Source organism: Haematobia irritans, chromosome 1 (assembly GCF_050003625.1).
Source record: "Haematobia irritans isolate KBUSLIRL chromosome 1, ASM5000362v1, whole genome shotgun sequence".
NCBI classification, from domain to species: Eukaryota; Metazoa; Arthropoda; class Insecta; order Diptera; family Muscidae; genus Haematobia; species Haematobia irritans.
This window is the reverse complement of record NC_134397.1, coordinates 104,494,201-104,501,700: the sequence shown is the minus strand read 5'-3', so window position 1 is coordinate 104,501,700 and position 7,500 is coordinate 104,494,201. Positions and strand designations below refer to the sequence as shown.

Sequence of the window (7,500 nt, the reverse complement as noted above, 5' to 3'; positions counted from 1 at the left end):
TAGTTCCTCTCTGAGTAAAAACATCAGCAACTCGGACCCGGTTATCCTTTCCAGGATAAACTCTAACCACACGACCGATTCTCCATTCATTTGGAGAAAGATTATCTTCCCGAATGATGACAATTGAATTTACCTCTACGTTCATTTCAGGAAATTTCCATTTGTTTCTTTTATGAAGCTCACGTAGGTATTCAACCTTCCACCTTTGACAGAAATGGTGGTGGAGAGCCTTAACGCGCTGCCACCGGTTCGTTACGGTTTCTGGATGAGTGTCTATAGTTGGTTCTGGTGGCGTAAGAATTGGCCCACCGGTCAAGAAATGTCCAGGAGTAAGGGGATTAAGGTCTGTAGGATCTTCAGACATAATGGATATTGGTCTAGAATTAAGACACCCCTCTATTCGGGCTAGCAAAGTGCAGAATTCCTCAAATGTATATTTATGCGACCCAGATACTTTTTTAAAATGCGTTTTAAAGCTTCGGACTCCAGCTTCCCACAATCCTCCCATATGTGGAGCTCCAGGTGGGATGAAATGCCATGACAAGTTCTGGTGCACCATTTGGGAAATCAAATTAGAGCGAGAAGCAGAAAGAAAATCCCTTGCTATATCCTTGGATGCACCCACGAAATTAGTGCCATTATCAGAATATATATGCAAAGGGCAGCCTCTTCGAGATATAAATCGGTGAAAAGCGGCTAAGAATGTTGCAGTGGACAAGGAAGACGTGGCTTCGAGATGAATCGCCCTAGTCGCGAAACAGACAAAAATACAAGCATAGCTTTTCGATGATTTACAACCCCTTACAGAAGAACTTTTAACATCGAAGGGGCCTGCGAAATCAATGCCCGTGCAATGAAATGGACGACTAATCGTTGTTCTTTCCGGTGGAAGCGCAGCCATTATTTGGGATTTGGTTTTTCTTTTGTATATGGTACATACTTTGCATTTGTTGATAATAGTTTTCGCCAAGTTTTTCAACTTGGGAATCCAAAATTGTGATCGAATCAAACGAACTATTAGCTGGTTTCCACCGTGTAACGAAAGAACATGTGTAAAATGGATCAAGAGTCTACTAAACTGGCAGCTATAAGGTAGAACAATTGGAAATTTCTCATTATAGGTCAACGAAGAGCAAGCAAGTCTTCCATTGGCGCGAATTATGCCATCTTTGTCTAGGAATGGATTTAAGTTTAAAATATGCGAAGATCTTTTAATATCGTTATTATCTAGTAAAGCCTTGTACTCGTCGGGAAATGAAGCCCTTTGTGCTAAAATTATGAGTCGAACCTTAACAAAATTGACCTCCAATGAAGTTAAATCAATGGATCTATAAACATGTGTAGACCGGTATTTGGAAAGACCTCGATGTAAAAATCTAAAAATGTAACAAATTACTTGAATGGCTCGGTTAAACGAGGAAAATCTTTCCAGAATGTCTGCATAGTTTGAAATAAATGCAGAATGAACAAGAGTATTTCTCTTTTCTAAATCAGTGTTCAAATTTAATGAGGGTTGGTTTGGCCAGAAATTACTGTGTTTTTGTAACCATTCCGGTCCTTCCCACCATAATCTTGAAACTTTTAACTCTTGAGGATACACGCCGCGACTTGCCAGATCAGCTGGATTTGACTTTGAGTCCACATGGAACCAGTTGTCTGTCCCAACATTATTAGCAATGGTAGAGATTCTATTTGCCACAAATACCTTCCAATGACAAGGGGGCTGTTGGAGCCAAGACAGCACGATGGTAGAGTCAGTCCATTTGAAAACTTCATAGGCGGAAATTTGCATTGAAGGGATCACTGATTTCACAACTTCGGACAGTAAGGCTGCACCACATAATTCTAGCTTTGGAATTGAGATACTTTTAACTGGAGAAACTCTGGTTTTGGACGTAAGCAACCGAACGATTATATGAGTTTCGTCCAGTTTTACTCGTGTATATATTGCAACAGCGTATGCATTCTCTGATGCATCACAGAATGCGTGAAATTGTATCTCACAACGAGGAGAGTAAGAAATCCACCTTGGCAACTTAATACTCTCAATTATCGAGTAACTTTTCAGAAATTTCTTCCACTCTGCGAGACATTCGGTAGTAATGAATTCATCCCACCCAACTTTGGAAAGCCATATTTTCCTCATGAGAATTTTTGCCAGAACCACTATTGGAGCCAACCATCCCGCGGGATCATATATCTTTGCTATTTCGGAAAGCACTTCTCTCTTTGAAAAATTCGAATTATTAGAAAATGGCTTTGATTCAAAAAAAAAGTTATCAGACTTCGCGTTCCATTTGATTCCTAAAGTCTTAGCTTGGCTTGTATCATGAAAACAGAGAAAGTCGTCCTTCAATAAGTGCGATCTTGGAATATCCTTTAGCAATTCGGGGCAATTGGATGCCCATTTACGAAGAGGAAATCCAGCGGATTTAAGAGCCGAAATTAGTTGGTCTCTGGCGGAGATACATGAGTTGACCTCATGGCAGCCAGCTAAGACATCATCTACATACATCGATTCTTCAATAATTCGTTTAGCAAGTGGGAAAGTGTCTTTGACGTCATTTGCCAATTGAAGCAAGGTTCTGATAGCCAAATATGGAGCAGCGTTGACACCAAAAGTCACGGTCTTTAATTCGTAGTCTTGCATGGTTGCATCATCACAAGATCGAAATAGAATTCTTTGGAATGGAGTATCCTTCGGATGGACTCTAATTTGCCGATACATTTTCTCAATATCGGCGTTGAATACGAAACGGAAGAATCGCCATCGCAAAATGAGTATAGTCACATCATTTTGTAAAATTGGACCACTGTAAAGAACGTCGTTTAACGAGGTTCCAGAGGAAGTGCGACAGGAAGCGTTAAAAACTACTCTTATCTTGGTGGTTGTGCTTTCTGGCTTGAATACTGCGTGGTGTGGCAAATAAAAATGTTTTGGAAATTCTGCCATGGAGGGTGGGGCAACATGTTCCATATGTCCTAACTCTATGTATTCTTCGAGAATGGAATTGTACTTATCACGAAGTCCAACGTCTTTGGATAGACGATATTCGTTCTTTAAAAATTGGGCATACGCGATGGACCGGGACTGACCAAGCATTTTGGAATTTTCGTAGAAAGACTGCTTAAAGGGAAGGGATACAACATATCTCCCATCCTTATCTCTTTCCGTAGTCTCGGAATACAATTTTTCACACAGAATGTCGGAATGTGAAAGGAGTGGCTTTTGTGGGAAATTTTCCACTTCCCAAAAACGTTTCAACTGTTTTTCTAAGGTACACTCTGTGAAAAATGAAACAATATTTGAAAAGGACGAAATTTGATCATTTTGAATAGGCCCAGTGACAATCCATCCGAAAATGGTTTCCTGAGCTATAAGGGATCCACATATATTGCGCTTTACATTATCCAACAAAATTTTATTGAATATGTCAGCTCCTATCAGCATATCTATGCGAGAACTTGTATAGAATTTCGGATCAGCTAAATTAATGTCAGGGAATTCCTTTAAGAGACTGGGATTAATAGAGTTGGAAGGTAAATTTTCCGACAATTTCGGAACGACGAGGGCGTCTATAGAAATTTCCAAATTGGATTCACAACGCGGAGAAACGGAAAATGTAGCTATTTTTCTAGCTTTAGCAGATGTGATTCCATTGAGACCCGATATTTCGGCGTCAATAGGTCTTGAAGGGAGCTTGAGTATGTGGAATATTCTTTCGGTGATACATGTACCCTGGGACCCCGAATCAATTAATAGCCTGACGTAATATTTTAACCCCATATGATTAATTTGAACGACGGCAGTCCCCAAAAGCACATTTTGTGAATTCGAAGCGAAACAAGTTTGAATGCTTTTCCCGGATGTCGACGGTTCAGGGACGTTCACTATAACATTAGGATTAGTGGACTGTAATTCTGAATGTGAACGACTCTGTGCCCTCATTGTATCTCTCGGTTTAGGATAAGGTTTTTGTTTATCCGATTTCTTTTCATCCCGATGTATTAGGGTATTGTGGCGTTGGTGGCAAAGAGAACAATTGAAGGAGCTTTTGCAATCCTTTATAGTATGGGTACCAGCAAAGCAGTTAATACATAGCCCCAGTTTCTTTATGGAATTCCGTCGTTCATCGTGATTCATTTGTAAGAATTTAGGGCATTTCCTAATAGGATGAATCTCATTGATGCATAACTTGCAAGGATAATCAAAAGGGGGAACAGACACCCTTGTATGATGTGAATTTACTTTTTTCAGATAATTTGAATGTTTGGTTACTGTGGAGTTTGATGGACCAAGCTTATTACTATTTGAAGAACCCTTAACTTCAGACACCGTCTCAAGAGTCTGATATCTACTGGATAGAAATGCATTCAAGTCTGACCACTTGGAAATATCCTTTTTGTCTTCCACTGACTGTTCCCATAAAGAAAGAGTTACTCTGGGCAGTTTCGTTGAACAAATATAAACAAAAATGGGATCCCAGTTTGATATTTCAATATCATATAATCGAAGACAAGAAATGCACGAATTAATGTCACGACGAAGATTTTTTATATCTTCACTAGATTCAGAGCAAACAGCAGGTAGATTGAATAAAATTCTCAGTTGACTGTGGACTAACATTCTCTTATTCTCAAACCTTTCCTTAAGATTCTGCCAAGCAATATCAAATCCACTATTTGTTAATGGACAGCTTTTAACTATTTCATGAGCTTCTCCCTCTGTCTTTTTCCGGAGATGGAACAGTTTTTGGACATTTGATAGATTGGCATTTTGGATGTAGACAGCGGAGAACATGTCCCGAAATGTAGGCCAAGAATGATAGTCGCCTTTAAAAGACTCTGTATCGCATGGAGGCAAATGGAAACTGGAGTTCGAGGACGAAGACTGTGAATTAAAATTGGGAGCTTGGGACCGCATTTGGATACTAGCGCTTATTTTAGAAACAATTCGAACGTACGCCTCATACGAGTTGTAGTATCGAGAATTAACCATGTTTAGGTCCGAATCGGTCTCGGAGTCTGTACTCTCCTCCCCGCCCTGATTCTTATCCCCCTTTTCTTTTTCCTTTTTGTCATCGTCTTCCCTAGTAAGTAATGCCTCCGTACACTTTTCATAAAGGCCCTTGATAGTCCCCCACATTGCCTTAAGTTCCTCCCGATGAACTTCCAAGGCAAAAGTTGTGGAAGTGGCGATGAGCGTATCTGTCATCTGTTCCTCGAATTGAACTAATTTATCGTTAGCACGAATAAACCGATGTAATGGATTCATAGTAAAATACAGATTAAAACAAAATGAAATATTAGTTCTTCCGAAACGTGGTTCCCCAAAAACTTAAGGGGTTGGAAAGCTTAATTTGTAAACAAATCCACAAAATAGTTTTAGAAATAGCTTTGTATTTTGGTTTTATTTTATAGACAAAAAATTTCGGATCGTAAAATATATTGTATCTTCAGTTTTCAGAAATAAAAAATAGCTTGTCTTTATCAAATTCACGGACTACGAAAATAAATAAGATAAAGGCAAAATGTAAAAATATTAAACTGAGAAAACCTTCCGTCTTTATTTTAATAATGTATATAGAATTAAAGTTGCCAGTAAATCAAATTTTTCGTGCGAAATAATCTAAAGAAATATAATTTCGTGCGAAAATGGTCATATTACATCAATACTGCAGGACAAATTTCAGCACAATGGCTCTGCATTTATTCCGTGCGAAAAAATTTTTTTAAATGCACCATGAAGGTTTCTACTAAAATAAAAATCGAAGAAAACCTATTTTGTTTACAATATTATGTAAAATATCATCTTCTTCTTGCACGAAAAGTAATGGGAAGTCATTCCACAACGAGTAAAGAGTAATATGCTGGAATGGCAGTATGCAAAAAATAATATGGAACGAATTAACTATTCCGACTGGAATGAGCAGCATCGATATATGACAACTGAAAAAAAAAATTGTATCTTCGCTTTCTTTCTACGTCGTGAACTAACGAGTAGGTATGAACAAAAAAGAAGAGTACAATTTCAACGAGTCAGTACAATATGTAAAGGGAAATTATGAACATATATATGAGATATCAACGAGCGAATACGAAAAGAAATAAGAAAAAAAAATGTTTCATACCGATGAATATATGTGATGATAAGAAGAATAACGGCTAATCCAATTTTCGCTATACACTCATAATTTCATTCGTATTAAAACGAAAGTGTGGAACATATAAGCCACGTAAAAGAAGAGGTCGAATTGAGGTTATGAATTAAACCTTGATTGGAAACACTAATATATTAACCTCTTTCAATATATTTCCTCTAAAAAATAAATCCACTTCTTCGAATGCAATTCTTACTTTCACTTTTCTTTTCGTATGTGATTTCTCACCCGTACACCAATTGCAATACGATTTTTTTTTTTAATATATTGAATTTCTCGCTATGGCTTTCGAAATATAAATAAGAAACAACACTCTTATATTTGGTTAAGGGGAATTTTCCACTTAATCCTCTTCACATATAGCAGCAGTAAAATGTGCGCTGGCATAGATTCTCGGACAAATTATAAATGATTTCTACGCACTCTTTCTGATTAAATTTCCGATAAAAAATCCGAGTTTATAGAAATGTATTTCGAATGAAACTGAACGGCGATTTTTTCCTCAAAAACGCCCGAGTATATTCCGATTGCTGACACGCTTTTGCTAGTTTATTTGCAACTAATTGTACATTGACATATGAGAATGTACATACCTTAGAGAAGATTGACAAACCTGGAACGTTGACTTGGAATAGACGAGATGATCCAATAGTGATGTAAAGGATGTTATGGGTGCTGACTCAATCCGTATATGAAATAAGTAACCAATTTAGAAATCTGGTTCGTAAGGACCAAATGATTAAATGGATTCTCTGGTTCTCTATGTTGGTTCTCGATTGGATTGACAAAGCATCGACGAATTATCACCTCGTTCGCGATAACGATATGAAATGGGAAGAAAGGTATTTCAGGCTTGACAAAAACCTCACCAAGGTGGAATGGAGTGAAAAGCTTACCGAACAGTTTAAGTGTTAAATCCAAAGTGATCATTTATTTCATTTTTACTTAAAAGCTATTACATGGTTTCGTTAAAAAAATTAAGTGAGAGTAATATTTCGAATTAAGAAAATAGATATATGCGCCATCTGCTGATAGAAAATATACTTTAGTACAAGTAATCGTTCATATATATTGGAAGTACTTAAAGGGCTGTTACACGTTCTTAATATTAACAATTATTATTATTATTATTATTATTATTATTATTATTATTATTATTATTATTATTATTATTATTATTATTATTATTATTATTATTATTATTATTATTATTATTATTATTATTATTAGTATTATTATTATTATTATTAGTATTATTATTATTAGTATTATTATTATTATTATTATTATTATTATTATTATTAGTATTATTATTATTATTATTATTATTATTATTATT

At 36.5% G+C, this 7,500-nt stretch overlaps 1 long non-coding RNA gene across 1 annotated transcript in view; it reads right to left on the bottom strand.

Moving 5' to 3' along the window:
* The window catches only part of LOC142240855 (uncharacterized), an 8,329-nt gene extending 1,268 nt beyond the window's left edge, over positions 1 to 7,061 (bottom strand). Inside the window, exon 1 of the long non-coding RNA XR_012723412.1 lies at positions 6,755 to 7,061. This is a non-coding gene — a long non-coding RNA (uncharacterized LOC142240855). The remainder of the gene's footprint in view (positions 1 to 6,754) is intronic.
* Positions 7,062 to 7,500: the final 439 nt, after the last annotated feature.